Source organism: Ovis aries, chromosome 6, assembly GCF_016772045.2.
Source record: "Ovis aries strain OAR_USU_Benz2616 breed Rambouillet chromosome 6, ARS-UI_Ramb_v3.0, whole genome shotgun sequence".
Classification (NCBI taxonomy): domain Eukaryota; kingdom Metazoa; phylum Chordata; class Mammalia; order Artiodactyla; family Bovidae; genus Ovis; species Ovis aries.
This window is the reverse complement of record NC_056059.1, coordinates 41,420,965-41,441,032: the sequence shown is the minus strand read 5'-3', so window position 1 is coordinate 41,441,032 and position 20,068 is coordinate 41,420,965. Positions and strand designations below refer to the sequence as shown.

At 38.9% G+C, this 20,068-nt stretch overlaps 1 protein-coding gene across 2 annotated transcripts in view; it reads left to right on the top strand.

Moving 5' to 3' along the window:
* KCNIP4 (potassium voltage-gated channel interacting protein 4) overlaps nt 1–20,068 on the top strand; it is a 1,312,996-nt gene that overhangs the window by 735,309 nt on the left and 557,619 nt on the right. The gene's annotated exons all lie outside the window — the stretch shown is intronic.

Sequence of the window (20,068 nt, the reverse complement as noted above, 5' to 3'; positions counted from 1 at the left end):
CCCCCAGAGAATGACTGCCACATATGACAGAAATAAAGCTGCCTTTACAAACAGCAAACGTCGAATTATAGTAAGTGTGCCACTCTGATGTAGGTTATAGAAGCCTACATCTGTAACTGCTTGTGGGGGGAGATGGTATAAAGCAGGGATTGTCAAGGTGATTTTAAAGTTTACGGAATGCTTTTGGAAAGCCCTCTCTGGAGGCAATATTTACCATTTGAAGAAGAGGATAAAACTGTAAAATCTGGAAGTAGTAACTGCTGTTTAAAATTGGCTTTACCTTATGCATTGTTGTGACACCAATAACTTGGTTTGGCTTCTCTGCCTTTTGGTGTGTGTTATTTTCCTGGCAAATGTGATTGGGACCTCCCATTTTAATGCCCTGGTTTTTATTCTCTCTGAGACTGACAGTTCCTTAGAGTAGTGCCAGTATTTCTAGCTCTATTGAGGGACTTTCTTTTTTACCTGATTTCATGGATGATTTGTGGTCATTCTTAAAACACTTTTTCTTGAGAGCTGTTACTTGGCATTTTGTGATGATACCTCTCTAGGACTGCTTTTGTTTCAGGAGTACAAACCAGATGATAACGTACATTTCCTTCCTCTAAGGACTGCTACCCTTTATGAAACTATTTCCCTATTCTTTATTATATTTCAAACTGTACTAATTGTATGAATAGTTTCAATCTTGTGTTTTATAGTTTACAATATCAGCATTTTCCAGGCCAACATTGTACTAATACTGTGGAGAGAATGTGCTTTCTTCAACATAAGACCATATCTTAATTCCAGGTTTTAGAGAGTATTTTGAGATAGTAAAATGTTAATGACCATATCAAGGCAGATTATACTCAATATGTATAAGTTGACCGAGAAAGAGAGCAGTAGTGCTTTCCATTGTGAAGTTAAGACTTATCTCCAAAGTCAAAGCTAGAGTCAGAAAACCTTCAACAGTAAGTTGGCCGCATAGTTTGCTTACTGGAGATATAGAACAAATAAACACACTAATATGCTATATTTCATTGTATATAGTTTGAATATGTAGCTCCGAATGTGCACACTTTAAAGTTACAACCTAGTTTTAGTGAATAAAAAAGATCAACAGCATTTAAAATAGTATCTTCATAGATTTTTCTAAAGCTGTTTTCAAAGCAAACACTGATGCTCATTTCATTTTCAAATAAGAGTTCTCTTTCTGCCCATCATTTAACATATCTAAGCCGGGGATAATGATTCCTTCACCTTTCTTATTTCTGTCTGCTCAAGTGACCTAGTAAAGAAATCTGAGTATTAGATAGAGAAATTTGAACCTGGGTTAAAACCCTATAAGGATGATTTTGAAATTTCTTATTCCCTAAGCAATTAAACCTTTTCATCTAAACTTACAAATGTTCTACAGTGTAGTCATCATCTAGAATGCAGTTTTTTGTATTATTGTATGTGCAGTATACAGTATGTTCTCAAGGACGTGTACAATACTGTGTTTGCATAATGTAGTTATCTTGCTCTAAGTATGTATAGAAAAAATGTACTTCAAAATAAATTGATAACATTAAAATCTGAAATATTTGTATTTGCTTATCTTTGAGTACTTTGAGCTCCCTTTCTTTGCACAAGCCTGTAGAATGGGTCCGGGGTGTCCTGGATCCTTCTCTTCCAGTCTATAGATGATATGCAGAAACACGTGCACACATAGATCCATGACATGTGCTAAATTGCTTCAACCGTGTCGGACTCTTTGTGACCCTGTGGACTGTAGCCCGCTGGGTTCCTCTGTCCTTGGGATTCTCCAAGCAAGAATACTGGAGTGGGTTGCCATTTCCTACTCCAGGGGATCTTCCTGACCCCAGGACTGAACCCACATCACTTTCATCTCCTGCATAGCATGTATTTATAAACAAAAAAGTTGCATTTAGCAGGTAAGGTTGTTTGGCAAGAGAAAATGAAACAGTAGTAGGACTATAGACTTGTACCTCCCCTTTGCCACTCCCTTGCTTTCTAAATTTGGGTAAGCCACTTTACCTCTTCAGTTGTCTAAAATGCAAAAATTGGACTTGATAATCTTCACGGAAATTTCCATTTCAAAAGTTCTATAAGTCTGTCAGGTTAATTCAGATGCGATCATTTATATAGCATGTATTCTTTCTTATGAAATGGGTATTAATGTCCCACTTTGGGACTGACAGACAGTGCTGCTACTAGGCTCATCTTTCCTTCTCTTCCATAGTGGGCTAATTCATCATACCTCAAGGAGATTTTCATTGCATTTCAGGAGAAGAGAGAAATGTCCTTCCCTGTAGCTTTAGAATTTGACATTTGGGGCTGCTATTTTAGGCATCCTTGTGATAGAGTTTCTCAAAACTTATATGGGTTTGCAACAGCAGATAAACACATCATGTTATAATTTATTAATGTTTCATAGTCCAGTTCTTTTTCTTTTTTTGCAATTCAAAGTTCAGTGTTTCTTTTTTTAAAAAAAAGAAATATTAATACCAGGTCAGTATGCAAGCGTAGGGTTGGAAAGAATCGGACATGACTGAAGCGACTGAGTGTGAGCATAAGCAGGGTGCGTGCAAATAGTTTTACCTTGAGCAAAGTTTTGAGGATAACACACATGGCCAGGGTTTTGAATTCATGGATTCTCTCTACATAGTGAGGAATTTGGGAAGTTCAAGAGTTATGCTGGTCTGGAATATTCCTAAAACCTCACCAGAGTAAATTATCTGTTTTCAGCTATAAAAATGAAAGTGGTTTTCTGTTAACAGGTTTCAAGGAGAAATTGAAACAAAATTTCAATGGCAAAGCTATTTCATTATCTCTGTATGCAACACTGGGCTGTGAAAATATCCACTTTTCACACAAATATGTATTAAATCATGTTGAAGTAGTTACTGAATTAAGAAAGAATCATCCTTCTTCCTACTACTAACCTTGATAAAAGGCAAAATTTTACAAAAGTGCAATAACACACATGACTTGAAAAACAGTATCTTTTATTTATAATCCCATTCATAAAAAGACAAAAAGGAAACCAACTTCTAAGCTCTTCGTAGAATATGCACTAGGATTTCTTTAGTATTTCTGGTGATCACTTTATATAGCAGATATCTATGATACTGTAATACAGCTTTCCCATGAGAGCTAAACAAGGCTTTAGCCATATACTCAAAGATGAATTTTCAGAACCCAGCTTCTTAATTTTCCTGTGCTGTTGACAGAAGTGTGAGTTTGCTGAGTCTGTCAATAAATTGGGCCAGTTGGAAAACTCTACTGACTTTGTGACCATTTTGTGATCTTTAATGAGGACTTGATGGGGAGGGAGCTATGATTTCTATCTCAAATAGCTTAAATGAAATTTACAAAGCAGACTTTTAAAACTCTCCTAGCATTTTTACTTCTCCAAATGTAATGGAATGTTAAAGCTGGTATGTATTTGGACTATCAGAAAGGTCTTTCTAAACTGAAATGTTTAAGAAAGATAAAATCATTTATAGAGAAATTAGAAAGCATAAGTAATTTTTTTATACTCTCTAGGACTGGAATAAAGAGAATTCTTAGACAATTTGATCTTATTTAGGATCTTTTATAGTTAATATTTCAAAAACATTAATGTCTACAAAGGGACTATTAGAAGAAGAGATTTAGTATGTTCAGAGATTTACTCAGAGGGTATAGAATTATTTTGCTTGGATTCTAATCACTGTTTCACCTCTTAATAGTCATTTGCTTCTGGGCTATTACTTTACCTCTATAATCCATATTTTATCTATACAATGAAATAATGATAAATGATCTTAATATCTTACTTTATTAAGGGTTACCAAAGTGCAAGGCCTGTGTTGGACATAGTATACTATTAAGCTGTGTACTGAAGTGTTCTATAGTATAGTATACTATAGAAGTAGTATCACTATTAGTATGCTAATAATCTTATTTAATCCTCACACTAGGCCTGAGGTAGGTAATGTCTTACTTAATCTTTACCCTGGTCCTGTTCTCAGTTTAAAGATGAAAAAATAGAGCTTCAGAGACGAAGTAAGCCAGACGAAGTACTGGCTCAAGGTTACTCAGCCAGTAGGTCAAAAAACTGGAATTCAAACTCAGGCCATCAGGTTCTATATCCTATTCTATAATTTTAATCTCCCAGACATGACAGCATGATGCAATGGCAAATATTTGGTGAAGAGGAGAAAATGTTAAGTCAAGTATCCACTAACTCTTTCTATAAGACTTTTTTGAGCACATTCTCTGTGTGAGACACTCTCAATCACTAACATTGTTTAATAATCAAAAATGTTTGCACTGACATGCTGTCTATACTATTGTAAGTACAGCAGAGAGAAGAGTATAAATCCTCTATCTTATAAACTGGCAAAATATTTTACTGTAAGTGAATCTGCATTAAATTTCACTCAAATCAAAGATAGTCTTCAGGTGAACTCTGGGATAAAAATTAAGAAAGTAGATATATGTGTTCATCCTCAGACAGAGCCCAGTTTCTTTCTAGTTTGTCTGAAGGTGACAGGTGGGAAATCTGGAAATAGATGGGACAGAGGAGGGCTGGTGAGGGAGAAAACTCTATATCTGATGTTATGGTATAGAGATGAAACTCTGAATCCAAGAAGGGTTTTTTGTTTGTTTTATTTTGTTTTTATAAAGGGGCCTAAGAACTGTTTGGAGCATAGACAAAGGTAGTAAGATGATCCACACTAGAATTTTGGATCAAGTGCATCTAGCATGATTTCTAGTGTAGCACAATTTTCAGTGAGGTTTTAGGCTTGATAGGATGGTCATCAACAAAAATACACACTCTAGCCTTTATCAGACAGAGAAAGCAATGGCACCCCACTCCAGTACTCTTGCCTGGAAAAGCACATGGACGGAGGAGCCTGGTAGGCTGCAGTCCATGGGGTCGTTAAGAGTCAGACACGACTCAGTGACTTCATTTTCACTTTTCACTTTCATGCATCGGAGGAGGAAATGGCAACCCACTCCAGTATTCTTGCCTGTAGAATCCCAGGGATGGGGGAGCCTGGTGGGCTGCCGTCTATGGGGTCGCACAGAGTCGGAAACGACTGAAGCGACTTAGCAGCAGCAGCAGCAGCCTTTATCAGAAGCTTTAAAGCATGAAGGAACCCAAATAGTTCTAGCTATGTGGATCAGATTTCAGGAGAAAGAAGAAAGCCTAACTGAGTTGAGAATTCACTGTTGGACAAACAGGGCGAGAGCAGTATATGCCCTGATTTATCTTATCAACCAATTGAGATTGTAGGTGTTATTTCTGTTTTGCAGATGGAAGAAAATGGAGATTCAGAGTGATTAATAATTTGCTCAAGGTCACAGGGGAATAAGGAAGGAACCTGGATTAGTTCCAATATCTTCATAGTGGCACTGATCCAAATGACATTCAAAATGACTATAGAAGATAAATATTCAGAAATGAGATAAAGTTTACACAGATAAATAAAGGCCATAACATAAAGTAAATCTCTGTACAACTATGCCTAAATATAGTTGCTTTTTAAGCATTTGACTTTTATTTTTTGTTTTAGTTCTACTCCTTTGTAGAGGCATTCTATGTAAAATCACAGCTATGATAATGAACAAAAAGAAAATGAAGAAGAGGGGAAAAGAAGGAAAGATACATCTGTAAATCACGTAATTAAAGCTCTGATTTATCAAGGCTTCATAAAATGGGAAATCCTTCAGAAATTACCAATTCCAAATTAATCATTTCATAGTTGAACAAACTGAGTCCCGGAAAGAGTAAATTATTTACTGAGTGACTTGATCTTGACAGACTCTTCTCTACAGAGAAAAAATCTAATTTATTGTGCTCAGACAATAAACTTCAAACATAATCTAAGTTCCGCCAAATATTTATCTAAATTATAGCACTCCTTAATTATTTTGCTACTGGACCAATCACTCTAAAGTTCAAGGATTCTAAGGATTGTTTACAGTTACAGTCCCTCAGGCTGAGGGACTTGTGCATAAATTGATATGGTTTCCACCTTGATGACTTGTCTGCACGTTAGTGGTAGAGAGTCATTACCCCCTGACAGCCATTCAGTGGTGCCAATGGATGGATATTTGGAAGGTCCAGGATTAGTAGCCAGTGGATACATTTACAAATCATGAGGGCATTTATCCTAATTGTTCATCACACTGATTATTAATAGCAAGAAGCACCTTGTTCATATCTTGCCCCATCTCACAGAGGCCTACCTTGACCTCTCTGTTGAAATTTACCCCCACTGTCCAGGCTGTTGGAAGCAATTATTCGAAAAGCATTGAACATCATCAAGATGAATCTCTTTGCTAAAAATACACCAATTGTATGGATCAGTTCTTACAGAGAGGACATAGCATATAGATGCTAAGAACACCCTCTAAGCCAAAGTAACTGGACAGCAATCAAATCCCATATGTAATATGTATTAGTTGTATGACTCTGGATAAGCACCCCAGTCTTCTGTGCCTCAGTTTCTTTATATATTAAATAGGAATAATCCTAGTACCCACCACCCTCGTTTGTTGTGCAGATTGAAATGAATTAGTATTTATTTATGTTTGCTTAGAGCCAGCTCTAGAATATTATAAATGACTTCTGTGTTTTACCATTATGGTTAGGCACCATCATCTTTCTTTCTTAAAAAAAGGAGGCCACCACTCAATATCTAAAATAAAAACTGAATTTATCACTTGCTAAGCAAGTGGGAGCTGAGCTTGTAGGATACAGTTGTTTAGAGGAAAACACTGCTAATGTTTTATGCAATTGGAGGCTCTCCAAAGAGTGGTTACTATTAATGGGAAGTTGTCATTGAACAACTGGGTTGGGTTTAAAACCGGTTCTGTGGCTACTTGTTACTATATTCGAATAATGATCATTCATTTACCTTTGTGAAACTACAGTACAGGAACTTTTTATTTTCACAGTGAACAACATTGAGGATTATTTGTTGAGCACCTCCCAAATATTGGCCGCTGTTCTAGACACTAGAGAGTCAGACTTAAGGAAAGAAGTAGAACCTTTTCTCTTGCAAGCTGATATGCTATTTGAGATGAAAATACTATAAATGCCACAGAAATGTATGGGAGACAGAGTAGTTGTAGTATCATTCATTCATTCACTAAATATGTGTCTCTACTATGTTTCACACATAGTTCTAGGCACAGTAATGGGTGCAGTCCAAGTCCTTGTGAATTTACATCCTATCGGGGAAGCAAGACAAAAAGCTATAGTAACAAAGGAATGTATAATCTGATATTTAATAGAGGCAGACACAAAATACAACAAGAGGAGAGAATCAGGGATGTTATAACACAGCGATCAGAAAAGGCCTTTCTGAAGAAGTGACTTCTGCCAATACTTTTTAAGAAATGAGTGTGTATAACATTGTAAAGTCTGGAACAAGAGAATTCCAAGCAAAGTGATAAGCAAGTACAAGGGCCGTTGGTTGAAAGTTTGTTTCTTGTGTCCAGTGAACAGAAGGAGGTCGGTGGAAGTGGAGCAGAGTGAGCTGGAAGGGTGATGGCAATTGTGAAGCGATGGTCAAGAGCACCCCTTCCAGGGTCATCGCCACAACTTTGGGTTTTGTTCTTTGTATACTGGAAAGCCACGAAAAGATTAGACTAGGAAGTCTCTTTTTATTGTTTAGTTGCTAAGCTGTGTCTGACTCTTTGCAACCCCATGGACTATAGCCAACCAGTCTCCTCTATCCATGAGATTTTCTAGGGAAGAGTACTGGAGTGAGTTGCCATTTCCTTCTCTAGGGGATCTTCCTGACCCAGGGGTCAAACCCACATCTCCTGCATTGGGAGGTGAATTCTCTGCTGAAAGTCTCTATGAATCCCCTATTCTAGATTCTTTTATTGACTCTGATACCATTTTTCACACCATGTCTGCCTGCCCCAGTCTCAGTAAGGGCAGACACATCTTTGCTTTGCCCTGGAAAACCACCGGGACATTGACACATTACCTTTTGCCAGACCTCCCTTTCATGGAAGAGCTCCCTCTACTTCCCATGACCCATCTTTAGCATGTGTTCAGGCCTCAATGTAAACTTCCCTTTGCTAAGCTAGATCTACCATCCTACTAGCCCATGAGGGTTAGTAGGTAAGCAGGTCCAGTCTTCATTTGTCCTTATCAGGCTACTTCAAAATCCTAGGATACAAAGCCTGCTCTTAATTATATCTACAGGAACAATGTAAATTGTCTTAGTAAGACTTTACTAGAGAAGATATTTTAAAAATTTAATAATATTTCCTGAGCACCTCCTATAGTGAAAGTATTAAGACAGTGGAGGCAAAGAGGAAAATTTCACAAAAAGGAAAGCCGTGTTGTTACCCTTTGAGTAACTCCTCCTCCCCCACATATTAACTCCAAAGATAAATATTCAAATTGGGAATGTTCCAAGTTGAGATGAGAATAATATACCAGATATTTGTACTAATAACATTATTTTGGAGCTAACAAGAAATAAAGAGACTGTAGTCCCACCCCCTCATTTTATGACAAAATTGAAGCCCAAGAAGGTTAATTGACTTGTTAAAATTTATAAAACTAACTGGTAGCAGTAGATACCATAATAAGTACACCATCTATGACAGTGTGATAAATTACATTCTGAGTGTGAAGCTAATAATTTTACATTTCATAGTATCTAATTTTTACAGAACCCTGTAAGAATAATTTTGTTAGCCACAACTGTAGGAAATCTGGCTCTTTATTTACTTAATATATTATGAGTATTTTTTTTATATTGCTATTTTCTAGTGTTTTGGCTTATGCTCAGGAAGATAAGGGGTAGGAGGAGGTCTCTGGTGCACAGGTGGAAACAAAGCTCATTAAAAAACTGATGAATTATGCCAAAATATGACCCACAGTGGTGAAGACACAGGGTCAAATACCAAAGGCTTGTGCTTAAGCATTGTGGCATCAAATGAATATGGGAGTGGGGGCTCAAGCAGGGAGGTCCCAGAGCTGGTGAGCAAGAAGGTACCACCACATGTTAGTAACACCATAACACCTGAATAAGAAATTTGTTGAGTCTATGCCAGGCACCACGGTCAGCACTGTCTATGAATTAGACTTGTTGACAATTTTTATGAACCAGTTATATAACTGAAGATTAAAGAAATGAGAAAGTATATGCTCTGGAGGTTTCAGTCACTTGAATCATGTACATAGAGGTGGTCTAGCTGGGATTAAAATCCATACCATTGACACTGAAACCATCAAGTTCCTATCCTATCTGCTTCTCAAGTAGGGCTGAGCCATGGTCAGATAAATAAACGTTAAGCTGCAGATTCCCTCAAGAGTGTGGACCGCCTGCCATTCCCATTCAAAATAAATGTTAACTTCCACATCAAATCTTGTATAGGTGTTTTATTCCCTCTTTTTTTTTTTTAAACAGGTTCTTATATTCCAAATCCGGTTTCTCAGGTGGTTCTAGTGGTAAAGAACCCGTCTGCCAATGCAGGAGACATAAGAGATGAGGGTTCGATCATTGGGTCAGGAAGATACCATGGAGGAGGGCATAGCAGCCCCTACAGTATTCTTGCCTGGAGAATCCCATGGACTGAGAAGCCTAGCAGGCTACAGTCCTTGAGGTCGACATGACTGAAACGACTTAGCACATATTCCAAATTATATAAGATTCAGGCCTGACTTAAACCAGATCTGTTCCTACTGTGAGCTTAGAAAATCTTGCATTTCTTGGCATTGTAAAGTCTATGGCTGGGGACACAGAAGTCAAGGTCTATCCTCCAATACAGAAAGCTGGATACAAAGTGCCCATTAGGGGTCCCCATTTGTTTTTGTTGTTCAGTCACTCAGTCGTGTCCAGCTCTTTGTGACCCCGTGGACTGCAGCACGCCAGGCTTCCCTGTCCTTCACCATCTCCTGGAGTATTCTCAAACTCATGTACATTGAGCCAGTGATGCCATCCAACAATCTCATCCTCTGTCTTCCCCTTCTCCTCCTGCCTTCAATCTTTCCCAGCATCAGGGTCTTCTATAATGAGCTGGCTCTTCGCTTCGGGTAGCCAAAGTATTGGAGCTTCAGCTTCAGCATCAGTCCTTCCAATGAATATTGAGGGTTGATTTCCTTTTGGATTGGCTTGTTTGAACTCGTTGCAGTCCAAAGGACTCTCAAGTGTCTTCTCCAGCACCACAGTTCAAAAGCATCAGTTCTTCAGTGCTTGGTATTCTTTATGGCCCAGCTCTCACACCTGTACATGACTATTGGAATAAATGTGGCCATTTATTGTACACACAGTGTAAAATCCAGGTAGGACAAAGACTGAGAAATGAGTCATGGGTGAACATAAATAATGAATTTATTGTTTATTTATAATTTGTTTCATTTCTGATTACCTATTACAGCTGTATGCTGTAAATTTGGAGTGCCACCATAGAAACCTTTGTGTTTACCTTTTTCCTTGTCTTCATCTAAGACAGACGGACTTTTCCATGTTCCTGGGTATTCATTCATTCATGCATACTTTCATTTAATCTATACTTAACCAAAGTTTTACTGTAAGCTGTTCTAGGGGCTAGGGATACAACAAGGACAAAAACACTGAGGTCCCTGCTGTTACAGAGGAGTTGGACTTGGTTGCAGTGGAGACTTTCTTTCCCTGTATTATAAGCTGCAGATGGCAGAGGATACCAATGTAAATGTTGGTACAGTCATAACAGGAAGTTGAGAGACACCGTGTGTGATTGCTTTCTTCTTCTGTTACTATGAAATGGAGTGAGGTGAAAAGCATTTGTGGAGTAGGGAGTAATGGATATTTTAGAGAGAGAGAAAGTGCAGTTTAGTCTTTTTAGAACTTGGGGGAGTAAATTTACTGAGCAAATGGGAAACCATTGCTAGGCACTGCTTTAGTGCCCATTTGAGGTATGGGATCATCATTTTAAAAGAAGACTCTCCCTGACTGGGATAAAGTAAGCACTTTCTTAAGTACATTACTGCTAGATCATTCTTTCAAGAAATATTCAAAGAGAAGGGCAAAATTGGGTAGGAAGTTGGAAGAATGAGAAAAGTAGCTGGGGAATATTAGAGAGAATACAGTTAATACAACCTCCAAATATGCAAAAACAGATATAGTGACTCAGACTCTAGAGGTCCAGCTACAGAAGAGTTGACGTGGAACTAGGCGGGGCTTATGTCCTCCAGCTGTGTGATGAGGCAGGGATCAGTGATTGAAAATTTTATTTCTCAATTCTGTATCTAGTAGTTATTAATCTGTATCTAGTAGTTACTAATCAATTTCTAACAGTTACTAATCTGTGACCTATCTTCAAAACTGTGATTCAAGGACTATTTAAATCAGCGAGGTATGCAATTTTGTATGTCTCCCCACATGTACAGACTTGTGTGCAAATACATATTTGTGTAAGCATACACTAGACTCATGCGGGCCCATACCTAGATACATCACATACACACAGTCTCCAACAACATAAACAATGAACATCAGTTAATTTGATAAGCTGTTTGTCTGTTTAAAGAACCTGATTCTTAATTCTTTTGCATCAAGATCTGTGAAGATTCTTTGGGAGGTGAACTTATATTTAACCGTATATATAAGAACAAAGGCACAGAGCAAAAGAGCACTGGAGAGAGAATGAAATTTGACTGTGGGTTGCAGTGGAATGTGCTATATGTCTGGATTAAAACCATCCTGAATGCAATCTGTACTCTAACTAGCTATGTGATCTCAGGAAAATTATTTAAGCTTCCTGATGCTCTATGTATTCTATAAAATTCTCTACTGCATCTGGCTTATAGAATACTGTCTGAAAGCAAAACATTTTTAATGGGCATAAAGTGCTTGGAATGATTAGTTCTGGCCGCTACTAAGTGTCCAAGTATGTATGTGTTCTTATCTTTCCTGGTTCTTGCTCACTAGATCTTACACCTCCCTCCTTGAGGAAAGACCCTATCTTGTGGTTTCCTGGATGCCTCTTCTGGGTCTAACCTGCTGCCCTTCTTAAGCCTGGATTCCTTCCTAATCAGTGCCATCTCTCCTGGCCATGCTTCAATTCTGAATTCATTCAGTTTGGGCAAGAGACCTATTTCATTTTTGTACTGATCAATCCCTGCATTTGCCTAGCATATGTCCTTTGAGACTGTAAAATACCACTGTGTTGAAAAGGTGTTTAGAATATATTTCTTAAGTTAAAAGAACAAGTTTCAAAGCAGTATGCAAAATGATGATCCCATTTTAAAAAGTACACACAGAGTGCAGAGAGAACAAACACCAGCATTTTTCATTTCTCCTTTGAACTTGTCCATTTTGGCATGTGTTTACACAACATCTTAGAGGTTACTTTTAAAAGGAAAAGAAAATTAATATGAAATGCACATTATTTTTTTCCAATAGGAGAAATGAAGTACCCATTGAAACATAGTCATTTATCAATTTAAAAAATGAAAAACTCTTTTTTGATCCAGAACACATATTTAAAATTGAGCAGTTCTGTATTTGTTTATCTTTGAAATAAGATCATTCAGAGGAAACATCTCCGTACTTGAAGGTCAGCTTTCCATAATTTGAAATCATTTTTCTGCTTCAAGTCAAACAGTTTCCATGGTGGTTGACAAAAAGCTGTCTCTATAGAAAGTCATATGTCAGGAAGTTATCAAGGGCCTGGGATATTGATATTTCACCTAAAAGCCTCACTTATCTATAAGAGGAGCTCATTTTCTTCACCTTTTACAAGGAACTGTGGTTTTACGACTCTGAGGAATAAACCATTTCACTCCATTTATGTGTTTTGCTTCATTTCCTCTGAAAGGGAAAATCGGCCTGGGAGAGTGATATGTGAGGAAAGGGTGAGGCGAGGAAGGAGAGTGCAGAGGGAAGTTTGCTCTTTCTTGGTAATTCTTGGCTCCCTTGACTTCTGAGCTTCAATCATTTTCTTTCTCAAACAGCAGCTTGCCTGCATCAGAGTGGGTACCATTCACGAGAAAATCTAGGTACAAATTATTTCATTCTTGGGGCAGGTTGAAAGGAAAAGGGAGATAGGAAGGGGCTTCAAGCATTAGAAGGAAGTGTTTAAGACCATTGCAAAGATCCCATTGAATGGCTCCTGAGCAAGGAATTCTAAAAACCTCACATTTCTTGTCTTCTTGTGAAGCTGCTCAGTCGTGTCCAACTCTTTGTGACCCCATGGACTGTAGTTCATCAGGGTCCTCCAGCCATGGGATTTTCCAGGCAGGGATACTGGAGTGGATTGGTGTTTCCTTCTCCAGATGGCCTTCCTGACCCAGGGATTGAACCCCAGTCTGCATTGCAGGCAGACTCTTTACCATCAGGCACCAGGAAATCCCTAAATACCTCATATACATTTATTTTTCCCAAAAGTCCTTTATAAAATTTGACTGTAGGAATGATCCATATAGGACTTTCCAGGTGGCTCAGTATATAAAGAATCTGCCTGCAATGCAAGAGATGCAGGAGATACAGGTTTGATCCCTGGGTTGGGAAGATCCCCTGGAGGAGGGCGTGGTAACCCACTTCTGTATTCTTGCCTAGAAAATTCCAAAGACAGAGGAGCCTGGTGGGCTACAATCCGGGGTCGCGAAGAGTCAGACATGACCGAAGCAACTGAGTACAACACATGCACGCACATGTGATCCACATAATTTTCCTTTTTCATTACTAGATTTTTTTCTTAAACAATGAACGTGAAGAGCAATAGGTTAACTTTTCAAATCAATGCAATTTGGGGTAGGATAAAACTCTACATTACATTCTAGGCTATGATCTGGGGATACAATATAAGTGATACATGATTTGCACTTTGGAAGAACTTAAGTCCCAAAACAACTCCCCTGAAACAATAGTATCATGGAAAGAACACTGCATTGGTTTCAAATACTCTTATGTTTTTGTCTAGACTCAGTCACTAGCAAGTTATCCGATGTTACTTTTCCTTCTCTGACAAGTGGGGATAATACTGACCCCTTAGCATTCTTGTGACAACATTAGGGGCAGTAGTCAACAAGTGGGGTCATCCGATCAGTACTTGTTACACATTGTATCATAGTTGGTCATTAAGAACTTGTACTCTGGAGTCTGACAACTTGAGTTTAAACCCTAGCTTGGGTCTTACCTGCTTTGGGTTCTTGTGCACACACGTCTTATCAATTTTTTTGCTCCAGTGTCCTCATCAGTAAAAAGGAGGTAATAATGGTGTTGATATCATAGAACTTTGAGGATAAATGAGCCAAAATATGTAAAGCACTTGCAGTGCCTGGCCCAAGGTAAGCACTGTATAAGCATCTCTTCTTATTTCCTTTTTTCTTTCTTATTTTCAATAGTTATTGATTTTTTTTTTTCAGCCTAGTCTAGGGAGTTTGTCCATTTTCTCTTTCTGTTAATTTTTTTTTTTTTTTGGTAATAGTGATAGTGGCTTCTGTTTTAGCTCAAGTCTCTCACACTTTGCATTGGATGGTTAGTACCTTGCGGGAAAGCTGTGCTGTGAGCCAGTGTTGAGTTTGCAGTTCCCCTGGACTGGTCATCATACTGTGGTTCATTTGCCCCTGGTAATAAGGAAGACCTCGTGAGGAGAGGCTGTGCATCAATCAACACTAACCCTGCCACTGGAGGAATAAGCCCAACTTCTGGTAGTTAAACATCTTTCCTCCTCAGTAAAGCCGAGCAGCGCTTCAGAGAGAAAAAGTTTGTAACTCATGCTTATATCCCCTGCAGCAGTACTTAATATGAACTCAGCAAGTGGCTGTGAATAAGGGAGTCAAATAACTGTAAAATACTACTACTTTTATTTTGCTAAATCAAATTTTATAGTTTTTTTAAATTCTAAAGTATTTTTGATATTACATACATATTATATTTCCCCAAAACTTAAAAGGAGGAGCAGGTGAGGGTGAAAAGTTAAAGAGAGGAAGTCAAATGGTAGGAGGCTTCCCAGGTTGCTCAATGGGAAAGAATCTGCCTGCCAATGCAGAAGACACAGGAGATGCGCATTTGATCCTTGAGTTGGGAAGATCCCCTGGAGGAGGAAATGGCAACCTACTCCAGTATTCTTGCTTGGGAAATCCCATGGACAGAGGAGCTTGGCGGGTTACAGTCCATGGGGTCACATGGCCTCCCAAAGAGTCGGACATGACTGAGTAACTGAGCATGCACTCAAAATGGTAGGAGCCCTTATTAGTCTTTTCATAAGCCGTAGAAACCCTCTAACGGCATATAGACTCCTTTGCAAAATACGTTAAGTGAGGGTTATAAGTATGGATTTGAACTTGGGCAAACTCTGGGAGATGGTGAAAGGCAGAGAAGCCTGGAATGCTGCAGTCCCTGGGGTCATGGACACAACTTGGCGACTGATCAAGAAGAAGCAGTATGGAATTAATAAAACACACTTGGTACCAGATTCTGCCACACACTCGCTTGGGCACTAGTAGGTCGTTTGAGAAGCAAATTAAATTTTCTGCATTCTGTGTTCCTCATCTATCATGTGGAGATAATAATATTTATGTCAGGGGATTGTTATGATGATTAAATAAATTAGTATATGTGTATAAGGCACTTAGAACGATATCTGGCCTTACATAACTGTTTATTATTGACTTATTATTATACAGTCTTCTCTTGGTAACCTCTGGGAATTTGTTCCAGGACCCTCTTGAATGGCAAAATCTGAGGATACTCAAATCCGTTATATAAAATGACACTAGTCCAGTTTACCCTTAGGTTCTGCATCTGAGGTTTCAACCACTTTCCATCAGCAGTTTGTTGAATCCATGTATGCTGAACCCAAGGATGTGGAGGGCCAGCTGAAACATTCATCAGACATTAAATTAATAGAGTATAGTTTTTGCTTTTACATAGTGATTAGAAGAGTTATGGTACTTTGATTAGACCACATTTATTTTCATGTATTTATGAATACTTTCTAACGGGAGCATACATAATATTATCGGTATTATTATAATAGTATTATTTTAATTCATATAAATGAATGTAAAATGAATGTGAAAAAACTTTATTTTCTTTCTTTCCCAAATTAATGCAAGCTCAAAATTTCAGGCAATGCAGAAGTCTAAGAAATTAAAAAAAAAAACTTAAGCCCCTTAGCTTGCTCTTCTCTCCTGTCTCCTGTTGTAGAGTACTACCAGAGTAACAGTAATACCAGAATAACAGAAGTACCAGAGTAATAGCAGTAACAGAGTAACACCAGTTTCTAAAGTGTTTTCAGTAGAGTTAAAGTCAGGCAAGAAAAGGCCTGTCTGATCATGGGATTTTGGAAACCCTGTGCTGTAGGTCCCTTTGGAGACTCAGAACATATCTGGACATATTAGAAGTGCTGAGAAATTTGCAACCAAGTGTGCTAGTCGCTCAGTCATGTCCACTCTGTGTGGCCCCATGGAGCCCACCAGGCTCCTCTGTCCATGGGATTCTCCAGGCAAGAACACTAGAGTAGGTAGCCATTCCCTTCTCCAGGGGATCTTCCTGACCCAGGGGTTGAAACCGGGTCTCCTCCATCACAGGCAGATTTGTTACTGTCTGAGCCACCAAGGAAGTGTTTTCAGTAAAGTCAAAGGTCAGGTAAGAAAAGGCCTCAATGACCATGGAATTTTGGAGACACCGCTGTCGGTCAGTTTGGAGATTCAGAACATACTTGGATATATTAGAAGTGTTGACAAGCCTTGTAAGCAAACTGGCCTGCTTTTACTGTGCCTTAAGTGAAGCTTACTCCTATTAACATCCAACAGGACACATTTAGGAAATGTTGTAATAAGCTCTGGGCAGCATGAAAGAGTAGAAAGAGTGTGAACATCTGCCTCAAAAGTGTTGGGATTGAAATCCAAGCTCTTTCTTTTAGTGAATCTGTGTTATTATTTTTCATTTCTTTTTGCTTTCTTTTTAGCTTCTTTGTCAGTTTTCTTGTCAGCAAAGAAGAGTAACATTTTCTCCTCAAAATTCTTTGTGAAAACTAAATAACAGATGAAGGGCATAACATATGTCACAAATATTACCTCCCTTCCTTTCTCTCCAAGGAGCAGAAAGAAATGTACAGAGATGTTTCTGACAGACATCAGAAATCCCTAGGGAAGTGTTTTGCAAATTGCTCATTGAAGAGAAATGTTTCTGGGTATGGGTTAAAATAAGATATGAGAGGCCTCACTCTATGTGATTCCCTTTTCAGAGAAAATACTTCCAGGGTCTTGGTCTCTGACTCATACTTCCTGTACCCCAAAGCAATATACCTTATCTCCCTATTTTGTCACTCCCGAGGCTTAAAATGTAGCCAGTGTGGGATACCGTTTATCACATAACATACCCAAGCCATGTTAATTTTCACCTGCTCAATCAATTATTGTGTCATTGTCCCAGGGCATGGTGGCCTTATCATAGGCAGCCCTCTACCACAGCATTTTCTTCTATCTGAAATACTCACACACAGTGTCATCCAATCAAACATTCTACTTGCTCCAAATGTCCTGACCTCTCTGCTACTTATTCCAAAGTTGAGAGCTCTGAAACTGGCTTTAAGAATAGTTAACATAGGAGAGATATGAGCAAAAGAGAGGGATGCAAGAAATATGAGGAAAGGAGAGGGATGCAGTTTGAGTGGAGGATGTAGAAATCCCCTGTATATCTGTGTTTAAATGGAAGGGATGCTGAATTGAGGGGAAGGAGAGAAATGGATGAGCATAGGCTTGTGGGGCTCAGACAAGCAATTTTCATTTAGAGTTTGTCATTCCCTATAAACAGCACTTTGTATTACTGCAATAAGTCACGCCATCATTGGAACGAAGCCAGCTCTTTTGTGCAGTGCTAGATGGCAGGCATCATGTTATGCTTTGGTTTGTTTGTTTGATTTTTAGGTTGTAATTTCTAACATCAAATTCCACTTGCCTGTATGATTTTATCTCTGATAAAAGGAAAATTGAAGATGCATAATAATTTCTCCAAAATTCAGACTGAGTCATTTGGAACATGTAGTGAATGGAGCACTGTCTGAACTGAGGTTCTAGGCAAATTTTTATTCATATAAAATGTAAATGTGTTAGTCTAACAAAGATTTGGCATGGAGAATATTTAAAATGCTGGAAGAAGTCAACTGTTTTCACGCAACCTCCAAGTTCCTCAGATGCTATTTAAATAATGCATGTAATTAAAAATTATTTTTATCTATTCATTAAAAGCAAGATTAAAGAAGGGTGTCAAATAGGCTTGACTTTGTTATCCTAGTTTGAATTAATACTTAATTTAAAAATAGATGCTAATGGATCAACCTGGACCATAACGGAGGCATTTGTGCATTTGTGTGTGTGTGCATGCTTTAAGGGCAAAACATAACACCATGTGATACTGAAGAAAAAATGTGGAGAGTGAAAAGCACTGATACAGAAATCAGAATAGTTGGATTTGGTGGGGTAGGGAGGGATTTTGAGGGGTTATAGTTGCTTTACAAGTTTGTGTTAGCTTTTGCTAACAACAAAGGGAATCAGCTATATGTGTACCTATATCCCCTCCTTCTTGAACCTCCCTCCCATGCTCCGACCCCCATCCTATCCATCTAGGTCATCATATAGCACCAAGCTGAACCCCCTGCGCTGTACAGTAGGTTCCCACTAGTTATCTATTTTATACATGGTAGTGTGTATATGCGGAGAAGGCAATGGCACCCCACTCCAGTACTCTTGCCTGGAAAATCCCGTGGATGGAGGAGCCTGGTGGGCTGCAGTCCATGGGGGCACTAGGAGTTGGACATAACTGAGCAACTTCACTTTCACTTTTCACTTTCATGCATTGGAGAAGGAAATGGCAATCCACTCCAGTGTTCTTTTCTGGAGAATCCCAGGGACGGGGGAGCCTGGTGGGCTGCCATCTCTGGGGTCGCACAGAGTCGGACACGACTGAAGCGACTTAGCAGCAGCAGCAGCGGTGTGTATATGTAAATCCCAATCTCTCAGTTCATCCCATCACCCTCTACCTAGCTGATATCTAATTGTCTATTCCCTCTCTTCCATCTGCATCTCTATTCCTGCCCTGCAAATAGGTTCATCTGTACCATTTTTCTAAATTGATACAGCCACTCTGGAGAACAGTAGAGAGGTTCCTTCAAAAAACTAAAAATAGAACTACCATATGACCCAGGAATCCTACTACTGGGCATATATCCAGAGAAAACCATAATTTAAAAAGGCTCATGCACCTCACTGTTCGTTGCAGCACTATTTACAATAGCCAAGACATGAAAGCAACCTAAATGTACACTGATAGATGAATGGATAAAGAATATGGATACACATGCATAGCAGAATATTTCACAGCCATAAAAAGGAATGAAACTGGGTTATTTGTAAAGACATGGATGGACCTAGAACCTGTCATAAAGAGTGAAGTAAGTCAGAATGAATTTGAGGGTTTTAAGCTGAGGTATTCTCTTTACTAGGGGTGTGATTTGGGCCAAGAGCTATAGCAAATGCTGTTGGTGTCTTCTCAGGTCTCTTGCAACCCCTCTTCCTAGGGGGCATATCCCTCCCCCAGCTGTGAGCACTCACTGAGGGCTCACATCTGTGACATTCTCTGGGGGCACCCAAGGTGCCTGGGAGTTACACATGTACACACACACACACACACACACACACACACACACACACACACACACAGAGTAGGTATATTTACCTACTGTCAGTAAATACCCCTTATCCTCAAGACAGGATAGACTCTGCTCTCCTGTTTATCCCCTTTAGCTCCCCCTGGATTAGACTATAGCAGGTATTTCCCCAGAGATACCCTAGCTCCTTCCTCTTTCCTTTCTTGTTTTCTATATCTCATTTCTAGTTTCTCTTGAAGGCACTCCCTCCATAAATAAGCCATTTATAGGGGATATCTGCCTCAGGCTCTGCCTCCAGGGCACAAGACCTAAGAAAGTGGCTTATCTTCATTATGCCTCATTTCTTTCCCTGGAATAATAGCCACAGAATGATAAGCACCTAGCACCATCACCAACCCAATGTAACTGTTTACTGAAGGTAGTTGCTCCTGGTGTTGCTGGCTTTGCTGCTGCTATTATT